Source organism: Macaca fascicularis, chromosome 14 (genome assembly GCF_037993035.2).
Source record: "Macaca fascicularis isolate 582-1 chromosome 14, T2T-MFA8v1.1".
Classification (NCBI taxonomy): Eukaryota; Metazoa; Chordata; class Mammalia; order Primates; family Cercopithecidae; genus Macaca; species Macaca fascicularis.
Genome location: NC_088388.1, coordinates 107,725,479 through 107,750,424, shown reverse-complemented (window position 1 = coordinate 107,750,424; position 24,946 = coordinate 107,725,479). Strand labels below are relative to the sequence as shown.

General features: G+C 36.9%; 1 protein-coding gene across 4 annotated transcripts in view; it reads right to left on the bottom strand.

Annotated features, from left to right (window-relative positions):
- DDX10 (DEAD-box helicase 10) overlaps positions 1–24,946 on the bottom strand; it is a 274,293-nt gene that overhangs the window by 189,188 nt on the left and 60,159 nt on the right. The window contains exon 14 of one of the 4 annotated variants that reach the window (XR_012423678.1): positions 17,503–17,646. The exons of the other annotated variants lie outside the window; for them this stretch is intronic. The gene's annotated coding sequence lies outside the window, so the exon portion shown is untranslated. The remainder of the gene's footprint in view (positions 1–17,502; positions 17,647–24,946) is intronic. 4 annotated transcript variants of the gene reach the window in all.

The following is a 24,946-nucleotide window of genomic DNA, read 5'->3' as shown; positions in this document are numbered from 1 at the left end:
CCGAGGCGGGCGGATAACAAGGTCAGGAGATTGAGATTATCAAAGAAAAAAATATATATATATAAAAATATATATATCTAGACATGGTCGTCTAGATATTTACGGCTGTCAGTAATTCATATCCAGCCCACTCTCTATTCTACTTCTCCAGTATTTAAAAATGAGTTTAGGCCAGGTGTGGTGGCTCATGCCTATAATCTTGGCACTTTGGGAGGCCAACGCAGGAGGATTTAAAAAAATAAAAGTTTTAAAATTTAAAAATAGTAAATTAAAACATTTAAAAAAACATTAGGCAGGCACGATAGTGTGTACCTATAGTCCCAGCTGCCTGGGAAGTTGAGGCAGGGGGATCACTTGAGCTCAGTTCATGGCTGCAGTGAGCTATGATTGTGCCACCATACTCTAGCCTAAGTGACAGCACAAGACTCCATTTCTTAAGAAAAAAAAATTAATGAGTATAAGAGCTGACCAAAAACAGGTAAGTGGCAAGAACACTATCTTCAGACCCTAATTTCCCAATATTTAGGGTCTCCCTAGATGTCTTACTGATTTCTATTTTAATTCGGTTGTAATCAGTACATTCTGTCTTCAACCCTTATTTCATGACCCAGTATATGGTGCATTATGAACATACCACGTGAACTAACGAATGAATATTCCGCAGTTGTTGGATATGGTGTTCTACAATAACATTTTGGCCAGGATGGTTGATAGTGTTGTCCAGATTTCCAATGTCTCTATGTCCACTGATTTTTTATCTAATTGTTCCATCATTTGCTGACAAAGGAGAGTTAAAGTCCCCTATAATAATTTGGAGCTACCCTTCTCTGGCACTTTCTCTCGTTCAGAAGCCTCCCCTCATTCTCTGATAGACGTGATCGCCCTAGCTTCCTATCTCTAGGGTCCCCATACCAGAAAGACTGCATACTTTCTGTAGCAGCTTTCCACCATGTGAAACTGTGGTCCATCCTTAGGACAGGTTGCTAAAACAGAAAATCCTCCCTGTGCCAATTTTTTCTTGTGAGTTTCAAGTTCCTTCTAAAATCTGCTTAGTTTTGCTCACACTCTAGAGTACTTAGATTTTATATTGTGTCCAAAGTTTGTAATTATTTTTTGCAGATACCTCAGTCTATTAGCTTATTTTAACATATCAAAAGTCCCTACACAGATAAATTTTTTTCCACTCTTACTGTATATGTGTGTGTCTGTCTCTATCTGACATACTGTACCTAGGAAGACAAGGATCTATAAAAAATTTGATAAACATGGTACCAACAAGAACAATTTCATGAATCGGTAACTTCAGGGTCATAATGTATCCAGCAAGAGGAAGGTCATTAATAGTAGTGGTTAAATGTTTATTTAAATAAGACTATTTCAGTAGCTATGCTGGAGGATGGATTTAAGAAAGAAGATCAGTTAGGGCACTAATTTAACAATCCAAAGGACAGACTAGGAATAGGAGGCATAAAAGAATGGGGATTAGGCCAGAGAAATCAGCAGTATACAGGTAAGTAAACAAGTTCCACGGAAATTAAGGGGACTGTCAAGGGAGAAGCCACATTTTGCTCCCACAATCTGCAGTCTGAAAATACTAAGGCATTAACTCTTCTCTCCATGTTTCTTACATTCACTGCTATCACCTCAGTCTACCCTACAGAAATGGAAAATAAGCAATGATCATGTCAAAACTCTTCCATCCCATGCTAAAATCACTGCAGTCTGGCCAATTGAGCCAAACTGAATGTCTCATTTAATAATATAAAAGTTCTACTTCTATATTATTAAATATCACTACCAACTGATCAGTTAAGCATATGGTAGGACAACTATCTGCTATCCCTAATTTACATATTGACCAAACTAATCTACCTTAATTTATTGCACATATCATCACACTAAACAAAAAAAATTTTAAGTGATCCCTGCTTATACTGTCAAGCTCAAATTCATATACTGGGACTCTTAATCTAGCACAACCCACATTCAAATTCAGCTATTCTCTTATATATATGTTCAGACCCCTTTACATATATGTTCACAATTCCACCCAGTCCCTTCTTACAATGTGACATATACATTTCTATCTGCAAGCCTTTGTTTACATTATCCCCTTGCTAAAAAGCCCTTATAACTACAATTCTTGGCTAAGTTCTTTTCTTCAAGATTCAAATCTTATCCTCATAGCCCCTTGCATTACCTTCCTCCAAAATATTTCTATAGCAAACCAAGCTAACAGATATTATCTTTAAGGCTGATGCTTTCTATACCCAACCAACCCACAAACAACATGAGAATAAAGCCCTTATTGATCAGTAGGGAAAGGCAAATCAGAAACATAAAGATACTATTTCCTATCTAGTGAGATGGCTGTAATCAAAGAGACGGATAATGAGTGACAGTGAGGATGTGGAAGAATTGGAACACTCATACCCTGCTAGTGGGAAATGTAAAATGGTACAGCCATTTTGGAAACAGTCTGATAGTTCTTCCAAAATATAGACATACAGTTCAAGTTTTACCATTTGACCCAGTAACTGCACTCCTAGGTATATATACTCAAAAGAAATGAATAATTATGTCCACTGAGGAATTTGTATATCAATATTTGTAGCAGTATTATTCAAAATTGCCAAAAAGATAGAAACAATCCAAATGTCCATCAACTGATGAATCGATAAACAGAAGTGATATATCCATACAATCGAATATTATTCAGCCATAAAAAGAAATGAAGGCCGGGCGCAGTGGCTCAAGCCTGTAATCCCAGCACTTTGGGAGGCCGAGACGGGCGGATCACGAGGTCAGGAGATCGAGACCATCCTGGCTAACACGGCGAAACCCCATCTCTACTAAAAAATACAAAAAACTAGTTGGGCAAGGTGGCAGGCGCCTGTAGTCCCAGCTACTCGGGAGACTGAGGCAGGAGAATGGCATAAACCCGGGAGGTGGAGCTTGCAGTGAGCTGAGATCCGGCCACTGCACTCCAGCCTGGGCGACAGAGTGAGACTCTGTCTCAAAAAAAAAAAAAAAAAAAAAGAAATGAAATACTGATACATGCAACAACATGACACTTAAAAAAAAAATGCTAAGTGAAAGAATCCAGTCACAAAAGACACTTATTGTGATTCCATATGAAGTCATTCCATATGAAATGTCCAGAATAAGTAAATCTATATAGAGAGAAAATAGATCAGTGGTTACTTATGTCTAAAGGGAATGGAAGAAAACAAGTGAATTTCCTTCACTTGTTTCATTAGCCCTCATTATTTACTTATGTCTAGAATAAGTAAATCTATAGAGACAGAAAATAGCAGTTATTTATGTCTGAAGGGAACGAAGGGTTGTGAGGTAATAGCTTAAAGGGTGTAGAGTTTCTTTTTGGAAGTGATAAAAAACATTCTAAAACTGATCATGGTAATGGCTGAACAAGTTTGTGAACATACTACAAACTATTAAATTACATACCTTAAATGACTAAATTGTATGATAGAAATTACATCTCAAGAAAGTTATTACCAAAAGGAACAAGACACACAAAAAGAAAAAAAATGGAATAACATGATGCATTCATTTTCAACATATCTAACCCTATGTCCTATCAGGTCCTCAAGGTCTAGAACACTTCAATATCTGAATAATTTACTTTCTTCTTGCCAATAAAAATTCAAACTATTAAGGCTAGTTAAAATGTTTAGTATCTAAGACTTCAGAGAATTAATTATAAAAAGGAAGACTCACTTTTAGAAGTCATGCTTTAAGATGGATCTGTATTAACTTTCATTTACTTAAGGTCATGATCAGATTTATATTTAAATGGCACTAAGTGGTCACAGTAGTAACACTGGATAATATTAAAATGTAAAATAGAAATTTTCCAGCCAGACGTGGTGGCTCATGCCTGTAATCTTAATACTTTGGAAGGCCAAGGCGAATTGCTTGATCCTAGGAGTTTGAGACCAGCCTGGGCAACATGGCAAAATCCCATCTCTGCCAAAAAATACAAAAATTAGCTGAGCAGGGTGGCAAGCACCTATAGTCCTAGCTACTTGGAAGGATCACCTGAGACTGAGGAGGTCGAGGCTGCAGTGAGCCATGATCGTGCCACTGCACTCCAGCCTGGGTGACAGAGTAAGACGTATGGAAAGGAAGAAAAGGAAGGAAAGAGAGGAAGGGAGGGAAAGGAAGGGAAGGGAGAAGGAAAGGAAGAAGGGAAGGAAGAAGGGAAGGGAAGGAAAAAGGGAAGGGAAGGAAGAAGGGAAGGAAGAAGGGAAGGGAAGGAAGAAGGGAAGGGAAGGAAAAAGGGAAGGGAAGGAAGGGAAGGGAAGGGAACAGGAAGGGGAAGGGAACGGGAAGGGAAGGGAAGGGAAGGGAAGGGAAGGGAAGGGAATGGGAAGGGGAACAGGAAGGGGAACGGGAAGAAAAGGAAAGGAAAAAAGAAATTTTCCTTCGCTTGTTTCACTAGCCCTTGCTATTTCCTACAGAGCTCTTCTACCCTTCCAAAATTGGCCACAACACACTTTGTGCTCTTATATCCTCTTTCCCTCTTTCTTCACCTATGACATCTAATACAGCCTTAGACACTTACTAAATCTCCACTACTCCAGAAAGATCTCCCAAGACTCTAGCCCCAAAGTTCAAACTTCTAGGCCAAATTAAAAATATTTCATTACTGCAGGTAAATAGTTTACATTGTCTTTCTTACACTGCTATCTTATATCATTTCACTTAACATTTCCACATAAATGTCCCGTGTCACTATGTAAGTTTATTGAAGGCTGACAAGTCTAACTTTTTCATATTTGGGACAGTAATATATCCATAATAAATGAGTAAAAGAACACTTGGTTAACTATTGGGGATTAAGAGGGGACATGGCAGAGGGTATTTAAGGTCAACCAACACTCCCAAATGCTCAGGCTAACCCACTCTGCATAAAGGCTTAATAGTATTTTTAATTCTTTCATCGATAGACTTTTGGGTGTCTACACTACGGACTTTTCACTGGAAGAATAAACGAGTCCCTGAACTGGCTATGGATTGTTGTTTTTTGTTTTTTAACAGAGATCTCAACAGACTATGAATAAAGTTGGTGCTCTAAGTAGTCCAGCAGAATCTTTCAACCTGAGAAACCAGGGACATAAATGGCCTCATTAAATAATCATTTTTAGGCATCTGCTAAGGTTTTACATTTCATACAACGTATGCAACTCAATATATGGATACCATGGAAGAAATGCTTCCTGTGACGAGACTACCCTCTCTCTCAACTTACAATGAGGGATTCCTAGAAAACTATATAAAGCCACTCATATTAACGATATTAATGGGAATATAAACATAAATGAGTTGTAGGTCTGAATTTGAAAAAGCTTATGAATCATTTTTCTCTGTTATACTGCTAAGTACACTGTTGGCAAGAACATATAAACCCAGCACAGATGTGAACACATAGGCCTGCCAAAAAGCCTACTTTCATTTCTAGTTAAAAATAACTATATAATTTTGATTACTAAATTTACTTAAACGTCTCAAAAGGAACACAAGTATTACCTGGCAGTTTTTATATTGCTTCTCCAAGATTCTCATTTATGGGGACAACAGGGCTCAAGTGGCATTGCGTGTGTGTAGGAGCACTTGTGCTGGCACTGAAAATGGGACACCTGCTTCCATTTGCCACTCCCTCTACCAAGGTTATTTTCAAGCTGAAGAAGTACACAGCCATAGAAAAAGGTCTTGCAAAGTCTTCTGGCAATGGTAATTAGCATGCACACCCTTTATCTTACCCTACGCAAAACCATATAAACACTTAGGTCCAAAATCTAAGTGTGGGACAGCACTGGGATCTCACTGATCTCTACAGTGAACTCACTCTAAAATAAAATTACTAATAGTTCAATACAGAAGTTAATTTTTCCAAGCATATTTAAAAGAAGGTGGAACTTCCAGTAGTATGTTGAATAGGAGTGGTGAGGGAGAGCATCCTTGTCTTACTCAAGTTTAAGGGGAACGCGTCCAGCCTTTGTCCATTCAGTATGGTATCAGTGGTGGGTTCTTCAAAGCTTGCTCTTATTATTTTGAAGTATGTTCCTTAAATGCCTAGTTTGAGGATTTTTAACATCAAGAGATGTTGAATTTTATTGAAAGCCTTTTCTGAATATATTGAGATAACCATGTGGTTTTTGCTTTTAGTTCTGATTATATGATGGGTAACATTTATTGATTAGCATATGTTGAACCAACCTTGCATCCCAGGGATAAAGCCTACTTGATAGTGGCAGATTTGCTTTTGGATGTGCCACTGGATTCAGTTTGCTAGTATATTGTTGAGGATTTTTACATCTACGTTCATCAAGGATATTGACTTGAGGTTTTCTTTTTGTTGTGTCTCAACCAGCTCTTGGTATCAGGATGATACTGGCCTCATGAATTAAGGAGGAAGTCTCTTCTCCTCCATTTTTTGGAATAGTTTCAGCAAGAATGGTAACAGCTTTTCTTCATACATCAAGTAGAATTTGGCTGTGAATTCATCGGGTACTGGGCTTTTTCTGGTTGGTAGGCTTTTTATTAGTGATTCAATTTCAGAACTCATTATTGGTCTCCTCAGGGATTCAATTTCTTCCTGGTTCGATACCAGGAGGATGTATGTTTCCAGGAATTTATCCATTTCTTCTAGGTTTTCTAGTTTGTGTGCACAGAGGTGTACATAATAGTCTAAGGGTTTTTTGAATCTCTGTAGGATCAGTGGTAACATTCTCCGTCATTGCTGATTGTGTTTATTTGTATCTTCTCTCTTTTTTATTAGTCTAACTAGTGGTCTATCAATCTAGTCAGTTCTTTCAAAAAAGCAACCCCTGGATTTACTGATCTTTTGCTTTTGTTGTTGTTGTTTTTTGAAACGGAATTTCACTCTGTCACCCAGGCTGGAGTGCAATGGTGCGATCTTAGCTCACTTTAACCTCCACCTCCTAAGTTCAAGTGATTCTTCTGCCTCAGCCTCCTGAGTAGCTGAGGTTACAGGTGCACATCACCACACCCAGCTAATTTTTGTATTTTTAGTAGAGACAGGGTTTCACCATGTTGGTCAGGCTGGTCTCGAACTCCTGACCTCATGATCCGCCTGTCTTGGCCTCCCAACGTGCTGGGATTACAGGCGTGAGCCACCGTGCTTGGCTTTTTTTTTTTTTTGGAAACAGAGTCTCACTTTGTTGCCCAGGCTGGAGTGCAGTGATGCAATCTCTGCTCACTGCAACCTCCACCTCCCAGGTTCAAGTAATTTTTCTGCCTCAGTCTCCCAAGTAGCTGAGATTACAGGCACGCACCACCACACCCAGCTAATGTTTTATATTTTTAGTAGAAACAGGATTTCACCACTTTTGGCCAGCCTAGTTTTGAACTCCTGATCTCAGGCAATCCACCCACCTCGGCCTCCCAAAGTGCTGGGATTACAGGCAGGAGCCACTGCACTCAGCCTGTATGGTTTTTTTGTGTCTCAATTTCCTTCAGTTCTGCTCTAATTTTATTTTTTGTCTTCTTCTTCTAGCTTTGGGGTTGGTTTGCTCTTGGTTTTGTTCCTCTAGTTGTGATGACTAGGTTACTAATTTGATATCTTTCCAGCTCTTTGAAGTCCTGGCCAGAGCAATCAGTCAAGAGAAAGAATAAAAGGTACCCAAATAGGAAGACAGGAAGTCAAACTATCCCTGTTTGCAGATGACATGATTCGATACCTAGAAAATCCCATAGTCTTTGTCCAAAAGCTCCTTGATCTGATTAACTTCCACAAAGTTTTGGGATACAAAAATCAATCTATAAAAACTAGTAGCATTCCTATACGCCAACAATAACCAAGCTGAGAATCAAATCAAGAATGCAAGCCCGTTCAAAACAGCCATAAAAATAAAATACCTAGGAATACAGCTAACCAGGGAGATGGAATATCTCCCCAAAGAGAAATACAAAACACTGGTCAAAGAAATCACAGAGGACACAAATAAATGGAAAAACATTCTATCCCCACAGATAGGAAGACTGAACATTAACATGGCCAGACTGCCCAAAACAATTTACAGATTCAATGCTATTCCTAACTAAACAACCATTAATATTCTTAACAGAATTAGAAAAAACTAATTTAAAATTCATATGGAACCAAAAAAATAACCCAAATAGACAAGGCAATCCTAAGCAAAAAGAATAAAGTAGGAGGCATCATCTAACATCAAACTATACTACAAGGCTACAGTGACCAAAACAGCATGGTACTAGTACCAAAACAGATGCATAGGCTCATGGAACAGAATACAGATCCCAAAAATAAGGCCACACACCTACAACCATCTGATCTTTGACAAAGTTGACAAAAACAATGAATGGGGAAAGGATTCTCTATTCAATAAATGGTACTGAGATAACTGACTAGCCATATGCAAAAGACTGAAACTGGACCCCCTTCCTTACACCATAAAGAGAAATCAACTCAAGATAGACTAATGACTTAAATGTAAAACCTGAAACTATGAAAACCCTGGAAGATAACCAAAACATTAACAAGCCATGCATCCAACAATTGTCTAATATTCAGAATTTATAAGGAATTTAAATCAACAAGCAAAAACCAACTCCGTTACAAAGTGGGCAAAGGACATGACCAGACATTTTTCAAAAAGACATAGTGTGGCCAAAAAGCATATGAAAAAATGCTCAACATCCCTAATCATTAGAGAAATGCAAATCAAAACCACAATAAGATAGCATCTCGCACAGTCTAAATGGAGATTAAAATGTCAAAAAAATAACAGTCACTGACAAAGTTGTGGTGAAAAGTTATATACTGCTGGTGGGAATGTAAATTACTTCAGCTACTGTGAAAAGCAGTTTGGCTATTTCTCAAAGAACTCAAGGCAAAATTACCATTCAACCCAGCAATCCCATTATTGGGTATATGCCCAAAGGAATATAAATATTATAGCCTAAAGACACATACATACATATGTTCACTGTGGCACTATTGACAACAGCAAAGACATGGAATCAATCTAAATGCTCATCAGTGGTAGACTGGATAAAGAACATGTGGTATATATACACAATGGAATACTATGTAGCCATAAAATAAGAAAGAAATCACGTCCCTTGTAGCAACATGGATGGAGCTAAAGGCCATTATCCTAAGCAAACTAACATAGGAACAGTAAACCAAATACCACATGTTCTCACTTTTAAGTGCAAGTTAAACATCACTGAGTACGTATGACCATGAAGGGAACAAGAGACACAGGGGCCTACTTGAGGGTAGAGACAGGAAGGTGGGTGAGGGTAAAAAAAAACAAAAAAACAAAAAAACTACCTATCGGGTACTATGCTTATCACCTGGTGATGAAATAATCTGTACACTAAACCCCCATAACATGCAATTTACCTATGTAACAAATCTGCACATATACCACTAAACTCAAATTTTTTCAAAAAAAGAAGGTGGGTAGCCAAAACTTCTCATGAAAACAAAACAAGACAAAACAAAAGAAAACCCTAAAACCTAAAATTTAAGATGACATAAGAGGACCATACAAAGAAAACAGGTCCTAGAGATCAAAGCAATCTGAAAAGAAAGGGATGGTGGGTGGATTAATTTAGGTTTAGGAATGATTTCACACAAGATACTTACTCGGCATCTGACCAGCTTTTCAAAACGAACACAGGAGTCTATCTAAGATTAACCCATTCAGAAAACTAATATTTACTAATCCTTTATATTCCTGATACTTTTTCTACCTGATGGTACAGACTCAAATTGGGGTAAGGAATCTGAATACGCAAAGATAAAAGAAGAACCAGACTTGCATTGAAAAACTTCTAATCATTTACTCGTTCATTACACTCAATGGCCAGCTACTAAGAAGGTATTATAATGACAGGCAAACCTGACAGATAACCCAAAAATTAATAATATATATTCCTTACCTTCATGAAGGTATATAGTATAGTGGGGAAAACAGGTATGACAGCAGTATGCTGAGTGCTTTAACAGCAGTGAGTGCTTTAACAGCAGTAAGCACAGATTGTTCAGAAAGCACACTTTGGAGTACTTAGCCCCAGAAAAGTTAACTGCCCACTAATTTAGGGTCTTATAAAACAAAAGCAATGACTTTCACATGGAGGAATCTGTGTCTCTCTGGAATTCATGTTGATCATTTCAAGTAACTTTTCTCATTTGGGAGAAGCCGATAAAAACAGAAAAATGGAAAGAGTTTTGCTACATTTTGCTACTACCTAGCTTTGAGAAGCCATCATCCATGGGCCCCTCATGTTTCTGTACATCTTGTGTCAGCAACTTTTCCACACTATTTTATGGATGTCTGGATAGCATACAGCCTTAGGAGAGACAAACAGTGTCTCCCTGTGGGGGGAGGTGGGCAGATTGTTTCCTGACCAGAATAAAGACAGCTTCTCCCTCAGGGGCCAAAGTTGTCCAGGTTTGCTAGCAGCCTTTTAGTAACAATAGGGGTCTCCTAAGCTTGAGCTTGTACACCTAGAACATAAACCCACTCTGTGGAGAGCACCAACCCAGGCCTGTCTCCATGTGGCCCCTGTGGGACTTGATGGGCAGGGGAACCAATGCAAACTTGAAGCTTATACTGCCTGCTGTGCCATGAGTTGTCCAGCAACATAAGAAAGTGTGGCAGGCTAATACGTGAACCTGCAAGTAGGGTAGAATCTCAGACTCTTCATAATTCTTGAAACCTAGAGAATCTCTTTCGTCAGTAAATAAATCAGAAAAGCCAAAGAAACCTGAAATTTCTGTCATAAAACAGAGGTGATGGGGCTTGAGGTAGGCAGGGAAAAGGAGTAACTTGGTATGCTATACCTAATCAATTAATTACAAACTCATTACAAGTCTGGTTAGTTAAGCTGGTGCTAGTAGACACGCTGGAAACTAGAGAGGTAGGCTCCAGGATATTGACAGCATATTCTTGCACAATAAAATACCTCTTCTTCCCTCCTTTTTATGAAAGAGAGAGGATTAGAAATAAGTATTTCTAAAAAGATTCAATAACCAATAGTTTATTCAAGCTATTAAATAAAATGGCTCAATAGCTACTAAAACATGTATTAGTAAGTACAGTAAAATTCAGCCAACCTAAAAAACCCTTAATAGGAAATAGTAAAAAGAAAATAAGACTCACTGAAAGCCAGATTTTCATAGATTCCTTTAAAAAAAAAAAAGAGTTCAGTCTCAGAAGATTTGAGTGAGGAGTACAAATACAGCGCTTTAATAGTAATTTACCTACTCTTCGACTTGCAAAATCCTACTTTATGAATATGTCAGCAAGTAAAAGACAGTTCAGATAGATGAAAAGATGCGATGAAAACAAAACAATGCTGATCCAAACCACAGGAGAGAGCATTATTTAGCAGGTTCGTGCTAAGTGTTTTTGGAATATGCAACCATTTCCTACATCAAACATTTTGAAATTAGTGTGCCTTCCAAAATTAGGTATCACAGCAAGGAAGAAAACATTCCTCTGCTTTGTTCCTTTCCATGACAAAAATCAGTACATATGAAAATGCATGCAGGTAGAAGAATTATGCTAATCATGATCATCCAAAGATATAATAGGAAATATGTCTTTTTAATTTTAAAAACAAACTTGGATGAGAATTATTAGGTGTAGGCATGCCTTATGGTTGTCACTGAGAAACTGATTCACTGAGTCTAGCAATGAGAGAGGTAGAGAGAGAACAGACCAACAGGAAGGAAAATGGCACGAAGACAGATCATCCCTGAAAATATTAGCTTCGTCCTAATTTACGTATGTTTCCAAAAGTTGCAATAAGTGATATCTATTTCATGCACATTAATGCCAGGAAATTTCTTCTTAGATAGTCCAGGGACATTTACAGTGCCCAGTTTACTAAGGCACTTGTTTCTAGAGCCTAGAATTTATGCACCATAAGAATCACCACCATGTTGGCCTTATTAGAACTGTAACAAAATATCACTGTTTTCAATCATTTGTTATGCCAAATAAAAACGAGCAGATTCTCTGCCCAACAGTATATCAAGACCGTCTGTCACCTCTATTCTAACAGCCAGCAGGCAAGCTAAAAGAAGAAGTCAAAAACAGCAACAGCCTTCTGGAGGGGAAAAAATGTCCAGAGATTGATGATCTGCTACCTGCTTAATAGAGAGAAACTTTTTTGTCCTATGGCAAAACACTCCTAGCTTGAAAAATAAGTTTTAAAAATTTGGTTTATTAAAACAAAAACCATAGATGTTTCTGATCATAATGTGTTGAGGAAGAACTACATTTTATTATTTTGATACTAGGGATGAAAGTGCTGCCAATGAATGCTGTGGAAGAGGCTCAACTGAAGAAAAGGACTCTATGCTACAAACAAGCATTAAGTGCCTAACATGTGAAAGATGCTGCAGCGAATGCTGAAAAAAAGCAAGAAATGCTACCTGATTCAAAGAGATTACTTACTTCATACTTCATTACACACTTCATTATATCTTACTACACACTTCATTATATAGACAATGTGTCTACAGATGCCTATATATTAATTCTTCTTCTTAATCTTCCTTCCCTTTAGGGGTAGAAGGTGGACAATTCAACTAGAGAACCTGCCTTAGTCTGCTTTGTGCTGCTACAACAAAATACCTGCAACAGTGTAATTTATAAAAAAGAGAGATTTCTCAAAGTTCTGGAGGCCGGGAAGTCCAAGACCAGGGCACCAGCATTTGGCATCTGGTAGGAGCCTTCTTGCTGCATCCTCACATGGCAGAAGGCAGAGGATAAGAGGGAAATACACACCTCACACATGCACAAACACCCCACAACACTGTATAATTTTAGGGCAATACAAACAGAAGAAACAAACAAAAGAATACAGAATGAGGTTTTATTATTAAAACATAAAAATAAAACAATCTGACCTAGAGGGAGACAAAGGAAGAAGCAAAAAGGGGAAAAGAAGAAGAAGAATAAGAAGAAGAGGAAGAAGAGGAAGAAGAAGAAAAAGGAGGAGGAGGAGGAGGAGGAGGACGGCAGCAGCAGCAGCAGCAGCAGCAGCAGCAACAACAAGGGAAGCAAAGGGGTTCATTTTTCATTATTCTCATAATTTAACTTTAATATATTTTACAAAGTCATAGATCTGTGATTGCTTCAAAATTAAAACATTAACCCTTCAGCAAAGATGGCTTGAGAAACACTGCCCTAAAGACTTAAGATTTAGATCATGAAATCTGTATGCTAATCTTATACTTATTTTATAAGTAAGTTTATATTTATACTTCACTTTCACTAAACAATAGGCATTTCTTAATATATAGACATCCCTGTTCCAATTAACGTGCTAACACCAGGTTCAAAGAAGGTCTGAATTATCTTCACATTCCCCCTAGAGTGCCTAGCTCTCAGTGTTCAGTTAACCAAGTGGCAGCTTACACATATGCTCAGAGAACCAGTAAAGCTGGAATATCTTTTTTTTTAATGTTCTTGAAATAATTTATTTCAACAAAAGCAGTGAAGTAGCCATCATGGAGAAAAGAACTTCAGGACTTTCTTACTGTTTTCAAGTTTCATACTGTTTTCATTTCAAATTACCTATGGGGGAGGAGGAACAATAATCTTTTCAATGCTTAAAACCTCTACAGGTCATGATCCAGCAATGATGGAAGAGTGCCTTATACACCCTCCATGGTGACTACCTCTGACCATTCTATTTGAAATTGCAGCGTGCCACCTGCCTTCCCTCATCTCTTCATCTTGCCCCTACCATAGCACACATATTCATTTTTTGCCCATCCCACCTGTTAATGCACAGGGAATACTGTTTGTCTTGCCAACAGCTCTCAATGCCTAGCACACAGCAGGTGTTCAAATATTTGCTGAATAAATTTTTCTAAAAACTTCATGAAGCCTTCACTTAATAAGCCAGCATTTCACCTAAAATGTACACTTTTATAGTAAAGAACAAAGCTTCGCATCAAAGCAAAAGTGATTTAATTCTACCTGTCACCAACAGATGGCACTAGCCTCAGATGTTGCCTTGGACTTGAAGCTGTGTTTCAAGATATGCATCGAAAAGAACAAAGTCAAAACAAAAATGCTTTGACAATTTAAAAATGTTGAAAAGAAACGTGAAAGTTGAATGCAGTGCCATCACAAAGATAGTCCTCCCATTAACAAGTTCAGGTACAGATACACACACTGACTGCTTAGAGACTTAAAAAGTGGTCTTATGAACAGCATTTCTGGAAACTAATCTGCCATATTAGCAGTGTTGTACAGTTATATTTATGAGAGCCATATAAACAAGCAATTGTTTATGAATTTGAAAACTCCTTATTTCTAATCATTTAACAATCAAGTTCAAGGGCAATTCACATGACCTTCAAGAACAACCTGTGTCCTATTTCACATTTCTTTCATTACCTGTATGACTACCTTAAAATAAAGATAAATACGTCCTGTAAAAGTAGCTGTTGAAACTTCAACCACAAAAGTAGATTCAAAAATTCAGGGTCAGCAGATGCTATGAATATTGAGTATTGTATAAAAGGAGGAGATAAAGGAAAACAAGTCAATATTTGATATAATGATCCAGCATGTTACAGAATAAACATCAAGCCAAAACCAGCTTTAAGCTTTTCACTGAAAATTTACATCCTCAGGAAGTCATCTGCATACCAAACTCAAATAGGAAAAAAAATATATAAAGCAACTCAATATATGCATCTAAGCTTCATGTTACACAATAACTACTCCTTTTGAATTGGAACAAAGCTTAGAATACAAAAAAAAGAATTAAGCACAGGATGCAAAAAAAAACAGAAAGACACCTATAAGACAAATGAGCATGTATACCAAACTATCTCAGCTGGCAACATTTGAGATCATCCTACCATTGTTTCACTTCATGGTAGCAAAAACTCGGGGTACAGTAGTCTTGACTTTAGAGTTCTTCCTTCTGTTTAAGTCAACTGAACATTATATAAGGCCCCTGAACATAAATCACCAGGTATGGAAGAGAGAGAAATTAAGAGTCATGTGGCTACATTATGAAATGCCACGAAAAAAAAAAAAAAATACTAGCAAAATAGACAATTGGAATCCAGAGGTCAGTGTGTTGAAGAAGTAAAGGATGGTTTCAAAGAAGCGACAAGATAAGCACTGAATCTTGAAAGATGTGAAATGCTGGAGTGGGAAGAAAATAATCCAGGAAGGAATCCTTCACTGTTTAAGTGGAAACTGGGAAGAATGGTCTCACAGGACAATAGGATAGGGGCTAGCTTACAAAACCCAACTGCAAGCGTGAACTAAAGGGTAGCACGGAAGGTAAACCACTTGAAAAAAATACTAATTTGACCAAGGTTCACAGGAAGATGACTCAGAAAACACTGAGAACGAATTATGAAGCTTATACCCCCCAGCCAAGAATGAGGTAATAAGAATCTGGGGGCAGAATGGCAGTGCAAGTAGGAAGTGAAAATGGAACACTAAAAGCCACCACTAAATGTAGAAATGACAGGAATCAAAGCAAGCACAATTATACTGAGGCAAGTCAGAGGGGCCTAAGTACAGACTCCAGTTCTAGCACTTCACTAACTATGGAACATTAGGCAAGGAAGTAAGTGAACCTGTCAAAGCCTGCGTCTGAACTTGTAAAATGACAACACTACACACAAAGCTGTGGTAAGAATTTAAATAAATGAGATATGATAGTCAAAGTGCATGGTAAGTTATAAAAAAAATTGATAGACGTTAATCTTTTTCCAGCACTTATTTTACAAATACATAGTCTAAGCTCCTAAAAGTCACTAAGTACCTAACACAGTCCCTGGCATCTATTAGGTAATTGCTGCTGAAAGGAGAAAAAAAGAAAAATGGGAAAAAGAGAAAAAGTGAAGAGACAAGAGGCAGAAAAATCCTAGCTCCCACATAGCAGAAGCTTGATTTGGAACTTGGAATCTTTTTCTAAGAGTATACTTACAAGCTTCAAAGTTAGCTAATCTGTGTTTTAACACCAACAGTGAGTTCTTACGGTACTAAAAAAAGAAAAAGCTACTTAAAAAAAAAGTAGGATTAAATCAATGTAAACAGGATCTGGAATCAACTCTAAGGCACAAAGTATAATCTATGGGTATCATTCAAATCTTAATTAAAACTGACCTATGTTTACTGTTAAGAAAGCTTTAAAAGGACATTTGTTGAGCTAAAATGGAATCTACCCAGTCTCATTTCTAAAAAGGTTTAAATTGAAAAAGAAAAGAAAGCATATGCTTAGAGATTTCATGTTCACATTTAAGGAAATAAATGTTCCAAAAATAAATTTTAATTTAATCATTTTAGTTATATGTTCATGCTCTTCTCTAACACTGTCTCCCTGGAGGTCAACTTTCTAACACACAACAAGACAATCGGCCAAAACAAGGCTCTTCCCTATGGCGGGAGGTCAGTCAGCCGTCTCTTACCGCCTTTGTGCCTGATCACTCCACCTGCACTCTCTCCTGCACATGTCTTATTGCTTCATCACTCGTGGCACCCTCTCCACGGCTAAGAAAATCTTATTGTCCTTCACTGCATTGATCTCATCAAACAGAAAAGGATTGTGACAAGGCAGCACCTGGCACTCAATGCCTCTCGTCTCCATTCACACCAAAGTCTAAAGGCAAACATTCATTTTATACTCCAAGTGTGTGCACACAATGAGTAGCCCAAAATTATTTACAATACTGTCAATTACACTGACATTACCCAATTACAGAAGGCAAACTACACACAAATAATGGTAGGCATGATAGGAGAGAAAGAAAATGTGACTTGGCATCACAAACAGGTTTCACTGCTAACTTCACCACTGTGACCTTGGACAAGTCACTTAAAAGCTTTCCTTTCCTCCCCCGAAATTTTAAATAATAGCTACCTTTCTTGTCATGAGGAAAAATGAGAACTTATGCAGAAAGTGTTCAGTATATGGTAAAATGCCAAATAAATAATTATGGTTTTAATTATAATGATATGATTATTAGACATATTCCATACAATCTACAATTCAATGGGTTCCTACTGGCTCCAAGTTTCAATGTGGTTCTTGTACAAATCTCCTTTTTCCAGAAAGATAAGAAAGGAAGAAAAAGATAATCAAGATAAAGAGAATAAGTTATAAGTAACAAAGCCAGTTCACTCCTGTGTCTGGTATGGTGTCTACAAAGACAATTCTAAAACATGAGCAACAAAAATTTCAACAAAGTCAGCAGTGTCTGGAAAAGTGCTTAGTCTTCCCACAGGGAATATAGTTAGTTATATGTGCAAATGATAGTATTATTCCCACTTTATGTATAGTTTGATTTCTCTGTATCTGGTATATCCTTAAAAACAGGTAATAAAGGAAAAAAGTAGCCTCCAGTGACTGATGGACGCATATAACACTAAAACATAAAATGCAAAAGTAAAGGATAAAATGGAAAGCCAGGCTGGGTGCAGTGACTTATACCTATAATCCCACAACTTTGAGAGGCTGGGGCAGGAGGATGGTTTGAGTCCAGGAATTCAGGATCACTTGAGCCCATAAGGTCGAGGCTGCAGCAAGCCATGATGACACCATTGCACTCTCCAGTCTGGGTGACAGAGAGAGACTCTGTCTCAAAAAAAAAAAAAGGAAATCCAATTGAGATCATGGATGCAGAGTCACATTTAAAACCAGTTGCTTAAAAACATGGAGAAGAATCAAAAGATATTAATATGAGTGAAAATAAGTATTAATTTTTAAAATTCAAAAGTAGGTAGCAGGTGAAGTTAAGGCTAGGAGAGGTAGTTCAAAAAAGGGCTGGGTGCGGTGGCTCACGCCTGTAATCCTAGCATTTTGAGAAGCTGAGACAGGTGGATCACCTGAGATCAGGAGTTTGAGGCCAGTCTAGCCAACATGGTGAAACCCTGTCTCAACTAAAAATACAAAAATTAGCCACCTGTAATCTCAGCTACTCCAGAGGCTGAGGCAGGAGAATCACTTGAGCCTGGGAGGCGGAGTTTGCAGTGAGCCAAGATGGACCACTGCACTCCAGCCTGGGTGACACAGCGAGACTCCATCTCAAAGAAAGAAAGAAAAGGCAATTAGCCTTTCTATTTCAACTGGAGAACCACGAACTTCAACTCTACTGTTTGTGCACAGTACTAGGGAATGCACAGGAAGAAACAGCAAAACATTCCTGGTTTAGCATCAAAAATCCTATCAACTGCCCCAAAATGTTCCTCATATTCAACAGACATGACATAATACTTTAAATTTATTACAGTAAAAAAAAAAAAACATGCAAGTACATGTGTACTTTAAAGATAGAACTTCTTACAGTATAATGCAAATGTAGTCTTAGTAAACAGAATTTTACAACACTATAATTAGATACTACCACTTACTATCTAAATTAAATTATAAAGCTCGGCCTACATAAGTATATCGTTTAGAGTCAAGTTTTTTATGCTCACATTTATAGAAAGTTCAACAATACCTTTTGAACCATTGTAAGTCAATGAGGTGAACTTCACAAAATACAGGTTTTCCAAAAATAAACCCTAACTATGAGTTCTATATAAGTCACAGCAAACAAAACCAAAGTGAAGGAATAAGAAATTCAGTAAATTCACTCCCTCATTCACAAAGTATTTGTGAAATTTGCACTAGTCATTGTACCAGGCCCTGGACACACACTGATCAGTAAGACAGTATTTTCCTTTTGTTTGACTGCCCTGGATTATGTTTTCCCAGGAAGACAACTCCCTACCACTGAGACATATGTTAGGGGAGCACGAGTTGTCACTTTTCTACAAGCCTCTCAGTTATAAGGGAAAATCTGTCTAGGTCGTCCTCGTTGAGAAATCTCTAAGATGTGAAGCTGAACCCAGAGCTACACATACAGCTAATCTTATCAAAATGTTTAGAAGTAAAGCAATCTGAAGGAAATTCAGGACCACAGAATTTACTGACTGAAATACATCCTACTGTTCATACCAAGAATAAGAGTGGAGAACGACTATTGTTTTCCTGGTAAAATTATAATGGAGGCAGAAGAGCATTAGCCATGGAAGACAAGCTTTTACTCTGAATTGCCAAAGTGGAACTTTCATGCCCACTTGAATTGATCCATTAGTTCTAATACCATGAAGAAGTTCTTCATGGTAACAAGTTCTTCTTCTCCATGAAGAAGTTCTTCATGGTATTAGAACTAATGGATCCAGAATCTAGATCTTACAATCCACTATTAGAGGAAACTGTGATTGACAGGGGAAAGAAACAGACTTTAGAAGAATGTTTCCAGATGTTCAGAATAATTCATCAGCTTACTAGTAGTTGGGAAGGTATTTTAATGGTCACAAGAGATATTAAAGAATGTGCAGACCAAATCTTCTCTCTGGTGTACATTAATGCTGTGCCTTGTGTTGTTTTAGAGACAGGGTCTCTCTCTGTTGCTCAGGCTGGAGTGTTGTGACTCAATCGTGACTTGCTGTAGCCCTGGACTCCTGGGCTCAAGCGGTCCTCCTACCTCGGGGAGATTACAGGTGTGAGCCACTATGCGTGGCCTGATGTACAGTATTAACAAGTGAGTTATTCTTAATTACAAAGTGGAAAATCCAGTCAGGTATTACCTGTTTAATGCAGGGGAAAAAAAAGGCCTGCAATAATTTCTTTTGTTCTTCCTTGTTTCGTTTTTTTCACTCTGAGAAAAGGATATTTGCTCTGTCGAGCTGCACTGTCACAAGCAGAGACTGATTACTGCTCCCCCCATCAAGGGCACTTGTGAGACAATGGTACTAGGTGGATGCAGAATCATATTTTATGGTAGTTACTGAAATGTGGGTTATTCAATCACTCCTCAGGGACTGACAGTTTATCAGGCCAGGAGCAAGCTGTGATGTGGCAAAACCTCTCTGGATGGAGATGAACAGATCTGATTATGGTCTGGAGGAATCTGTGACCCTCCTTCATTGAGAGCGGCATCAGGAGGTACTATGTAGTGTCACTGGGGCCCTCTTAGAATCTTGTTGGTAACCCAAAGAGACCTAGGTCATCTTGTGCCCTAATATGTGTAAGCTCGGTAATCATTTGGGGGTAAAATTTTTGAAACAATTATTGTAAAGTAAGTGTTTACATGAGATAAGGAGAAGACTCCTATCTTGTATTTTTGAACTGTAGAATCAGTTCCATGTTATGCTGGTGACAGTAGTGAAAGTGAAGGAGAGAAGAAACCTGTCAATTAGAAGAACTCTTTAAACAGAGATTCAAAGAAAGGATATTAACCTAAGTATCCAACAGCAGGGGAATGGTTAAATAAAGGTTAATGGCATATTAGACAACCATTAAAAATATTTGTGAAGAAAACTTTAATGACATGGGGAAATATATATACCTAGAAGCATCTTTTATTTAAAAATGGATATATGAGCAGGGCACAGTGGCTTACTGCCTGTAATCTCACACTATGGGAGGCCAAGGTGAGAGGATCACTTGAGGCCAAGAGTTTGAGACCATCCTGGGCAACACAGCAAGATCCCATCTCTATTAAAAAATTTTTAAAACTTATCCAGGTATGGTAACATACACCTGTAGTCCCAGCTCCTCACAAGGCTAGGGCAGAAGGATTGCTTGGGCCCAGGAGTTTGTGGTTACAGTGAACCACGATCATGCCACTGCCTTCCAGCCTGTGTGACAGAGTGAGACCCTATTTCTTAAAAAAAAAAAAAAAAAATGAACAAATGTGTATATGTACACTTAAAAAAGCAAAGACAGTTGTTATCTCTAGGTGGTGAAATTACAGGTTATTTTTATTTGTAATTTACTGTGTTTTACTAGAGATTTTTCACCAAAAGTAAGCATTTTATAATCTGGGTAAAAGGGTATTTTATAGGAAATTTTTCTTGAAACCACTCTTGCAGAGTCCCCCGCCCTGCCCCTCGAGAACAGGGCACTCAACCTTGGAAGAACATCATCTCTGGTGCCCTGGATGTGAGAAATACTAAGTCTGAGCAGGATTGAGAGGAAAGGAACCTAAGTTAGGAAAAGGGCTTGTTGTTTTCTAAGAATGAGCATTTGAAATTTTTAGAGCAATTTTCCAAAGTAATTTCATGTCTCTTGAATTTAAAAATATTTTTCAAATGGGCTTGTATACTGTGTGTGCTTTTAGGGTTTTTTTTTTTTTTTTTTTCATTTTTCTAGGACTTTTTCCCCCCAATTTAATAAAATTTGCATTTACTAAAATGTACCCATAAGGGTCATGATTTCACTCATCTTTAACCATGCCCTTGTCACAGCATAAAATGAAAATGTAGTTGTTCAAATAGGAACGCTAAAGTTGAAGGATGAAATAGTTGATCTCTTCACATATATTTTCTATGTGTCCTTTCTAGGAATGACTAAAAAGACTTAATGTGGAAACTATACTTGAAAGTATAAAACAGTGCAAACAAGAAAACTTAGACACTGACGTTAGGTAAGGAGACTGTACCTTAGTTAACATTTAAAAGAAACCAGAATGAATTGTTACTGTTTTGATCATGGATGTAATGGATATTTTAAAATTAGCTATTAATTGATTTCTAAAATAAAATCAAGAACCCTCCTGTTTAAAGTGAGAATACAATTCTGAATTTATTCATATGGCAATAAAATTCTGAGTATTTTTACTTGAGTAAAAAAAAAGACAATATTTCAAGGAATTTGGAACAAAGTAGAGAAGGCAGGCAAATGAACAACTGTGTGTGACAGGGGACACAAAGGAAAGTTAAAAGCCAGAGGCAGTAACTTTACCATTTGAGGGCATCTTACAAATCAACAGGAAACAGACTAATATCGTAACAGGGAAAAATATGTATGAACTATATATACACAAATTAAGAAAGAAATTTTAACTGTCTAAATAATTGTTAATATTAATATAAATTATTCATATACATATTAGAATCAAAAAGAGATTCAAACAATACAGACACTAGTAGGACAACGATCAACATGACCTCTATGCTGGCAAAATATACAAAAAGCTTTCAAAATGTGTCATATTCCCAGTCATCACAAAAAAAGAAAACTGCAAACCAGTATCCCTCACAACAACAGAAAGATCCTTAACAAAAATACTAGCAAATAGAATCCTATAATATAAAGAAATATTGCTTAAATGGAGTTTTCAAAGGAATTTAAATTTGATTCAACATGTAGCAGGGGAAATCAATATACCATAATCAAAAGGCTAAAAACCACCACGTCATCACCTTAATGTTTACAAAAAAAGCATCTGGCACAAGTCACAATTCATTTTATCATAAAAACACTAAGTCAGCTAGGAATAGATGGAAGCTTCTTAACCTCATAGGTATTTACAAAAAAACCCACAGCTAACATCAGATGTAATGGTAAAAGACTGAATGCTTCCCCCTCAGTAAGATCAGGAACAACACAGCAATATCTACTTTTACCACTTCTATTCTACAGATCCTACACTCGGTATAATCAAGCAAAAGGAAAAGAAATAAGAAATACAAGGCGCACAGATGATAAAGGAAGAAATGAAACCATCTTTATTCACAAATCTCATCATCAGCTACACAAAAAAATCCAAAGAAACTCCCAAAAAGCCACAGAAACTAATAGGTCAGTTTAGAATGATCAGTCTACAAAAACAAACTATTTCTATATACTGGCAACATATAATTGGAAATTGAAATTTTTAAAATACCATTTATAATAGCATTAAAAAATATCAAATAGTAAGAGATGACTCTAACAAAATATGTGCACATTACATGTGCTTAAAGTTATAAAGCAATGCTAAAAAGACACTAAAGAAGGCCTAAATAAAAAGGTATTGTTACAACGTCAATTCTCTCCAGTTAGATTTACAGATTCAATGCAACCTCAGTGAAGTCATTGGCAAGCTTTTTATATGAAGTAACTAGCTAATCCAAAAACTTATATGAAAATGCAATGGTCCAAAAATAACCAAAGCAATTTTAAGAAAATATATATCAGTTGACAGACTCACAGATCTAAGACTTACTATAAAACTACACTAATCAAGATTGGTGTTATTGGTCAAAGGACAGACCTATAGAATAGGAGTCCACAAAGAGACCCACACATATATGGTCAACTGACTTTCAAAGAGTCAAGGTAGTTCAACAGAAAAAGCATAGTTTTTTCCAAACAAATGGTACTGAATCAGTTGGATACCCACACGCAAAAGAAGTGTACCTTGACCCTTACTTAGCATTATATACAAAAATTAAGGCAAAGTGGATCCTAGCCCTAAATATAAGTGCTAAAACTGTAAAACCTCTAGATGAAAACACAGGAGAAAATCTGTGACTTTAGGTCAATCACAGATTTATCAGATATGATGCTATATAAATTACCTAAAATGTGATAAATCAGACTTCAAAATTTAAGATACCTGCTCTTTGCCAGACACTTAAAATAAAAACAAGCCATAGATTGGGAGAAAGTATTAGCAAAATATATCTGATTAAGGATATGTATTCAGAATATATAGACAACTCTTAGAATTTACTAAGGCAACACTATTTCAAAAGAGAGACAAAAGACTTGAAGACATTTCACCAAAGAAGATATATGAATGGCAAATAAGCACATGTAGAGATGTTCAGTCATTAGGGAAATGCAAATTAAAACTGCAGTAAGGTATCACTACATGTCTACTAGAATGGCTAAAATTAAAAAGACTGACAATACCATGTGCTGGCACGATGGGAGGCAACTCGAACTCCTATCCACTGCTGGCAGGAACATAAACTGGAAGAGCTGATTTGGAAAACAACTGGGGAGTTTCTCAAAGTTAAATATACACTTAACATATGTTCCCAGTAACTCTATTCCTGGAAAATAACCCCACTTGTTTTCCCGAGAAATGAGAAAATTATTTACATAAAAATATATATTTTTATAATGACTTTTGTCATAATCACCAAAAACTGGAAACAACCAATGCCAATTTAAAGCTGAAGAAAACCTATCGTACATCCATACAATGAAATACTCAGCAAGTAAAAGGAACAAACTACTGATACATGCAGTAACATTAAGCTAAATGAAAAAAGCCAGACACAAAAGGCTAAATACTGTATTATCCTATTTATATATCGTTCTGAAAAATGCAACACTACAGGGGTAGAAATCAGATCAGTGGTTGCCAGAGGCTGAGTGAAGGGTAAAGTAATTGCAATGGGAATAAGAAATATTTTGGAGTGATGACGCTGTTCTATTCTTAATTGTGGTAATTACACAACACCATACATTTGCCAAAACTCAAACTGTAAATATTAAAGAGTTAGGATAATTTAGATAAGTGATATACAGTAAAACTTTTTTAAAAGTTTAAAAAGTTATTTTGCTATATACATTTTTCAAATGCCAGATGAGCTATTAGTACTTAGACACATGTCCTACTTATGTGAACTCATGGTATTATAAAATTATATCATTCCTTCTCATCTTAACTTGATGCTTTGGTTATGTTCATGATTCTTAGAAAGTGGTATACATAATAGTTAATACAGTGGCTAAATTATTTAAAACAAAAATCTAATTTCTTGTATTTAACTTTGCTGATACTTATTACAGACTTAAAATGATCTAATTTAAAGCAGGATGAGACAGTACAGGATTATTGGACGACAGCAATGAGAATTAAAGTCAAAATACCTATGTTCGAATTCCAGCTTTGCCATTTACTACTTGTGTGCCTCACTACTGTATATTGTTTCTGTGCCACAGTTTTTTTTTTCCGTCACCTGTATAATGAGATAGTAGTAACGACCTCTGCAGTTATTTCAAGCACTAAATGAGGTAATGCTTAGAAAATGACTAACACATAACACATATAAAGTGTTCAATAAGTACATTTTCTAGGTTTTTAATTTTTAGTTACTTAAAC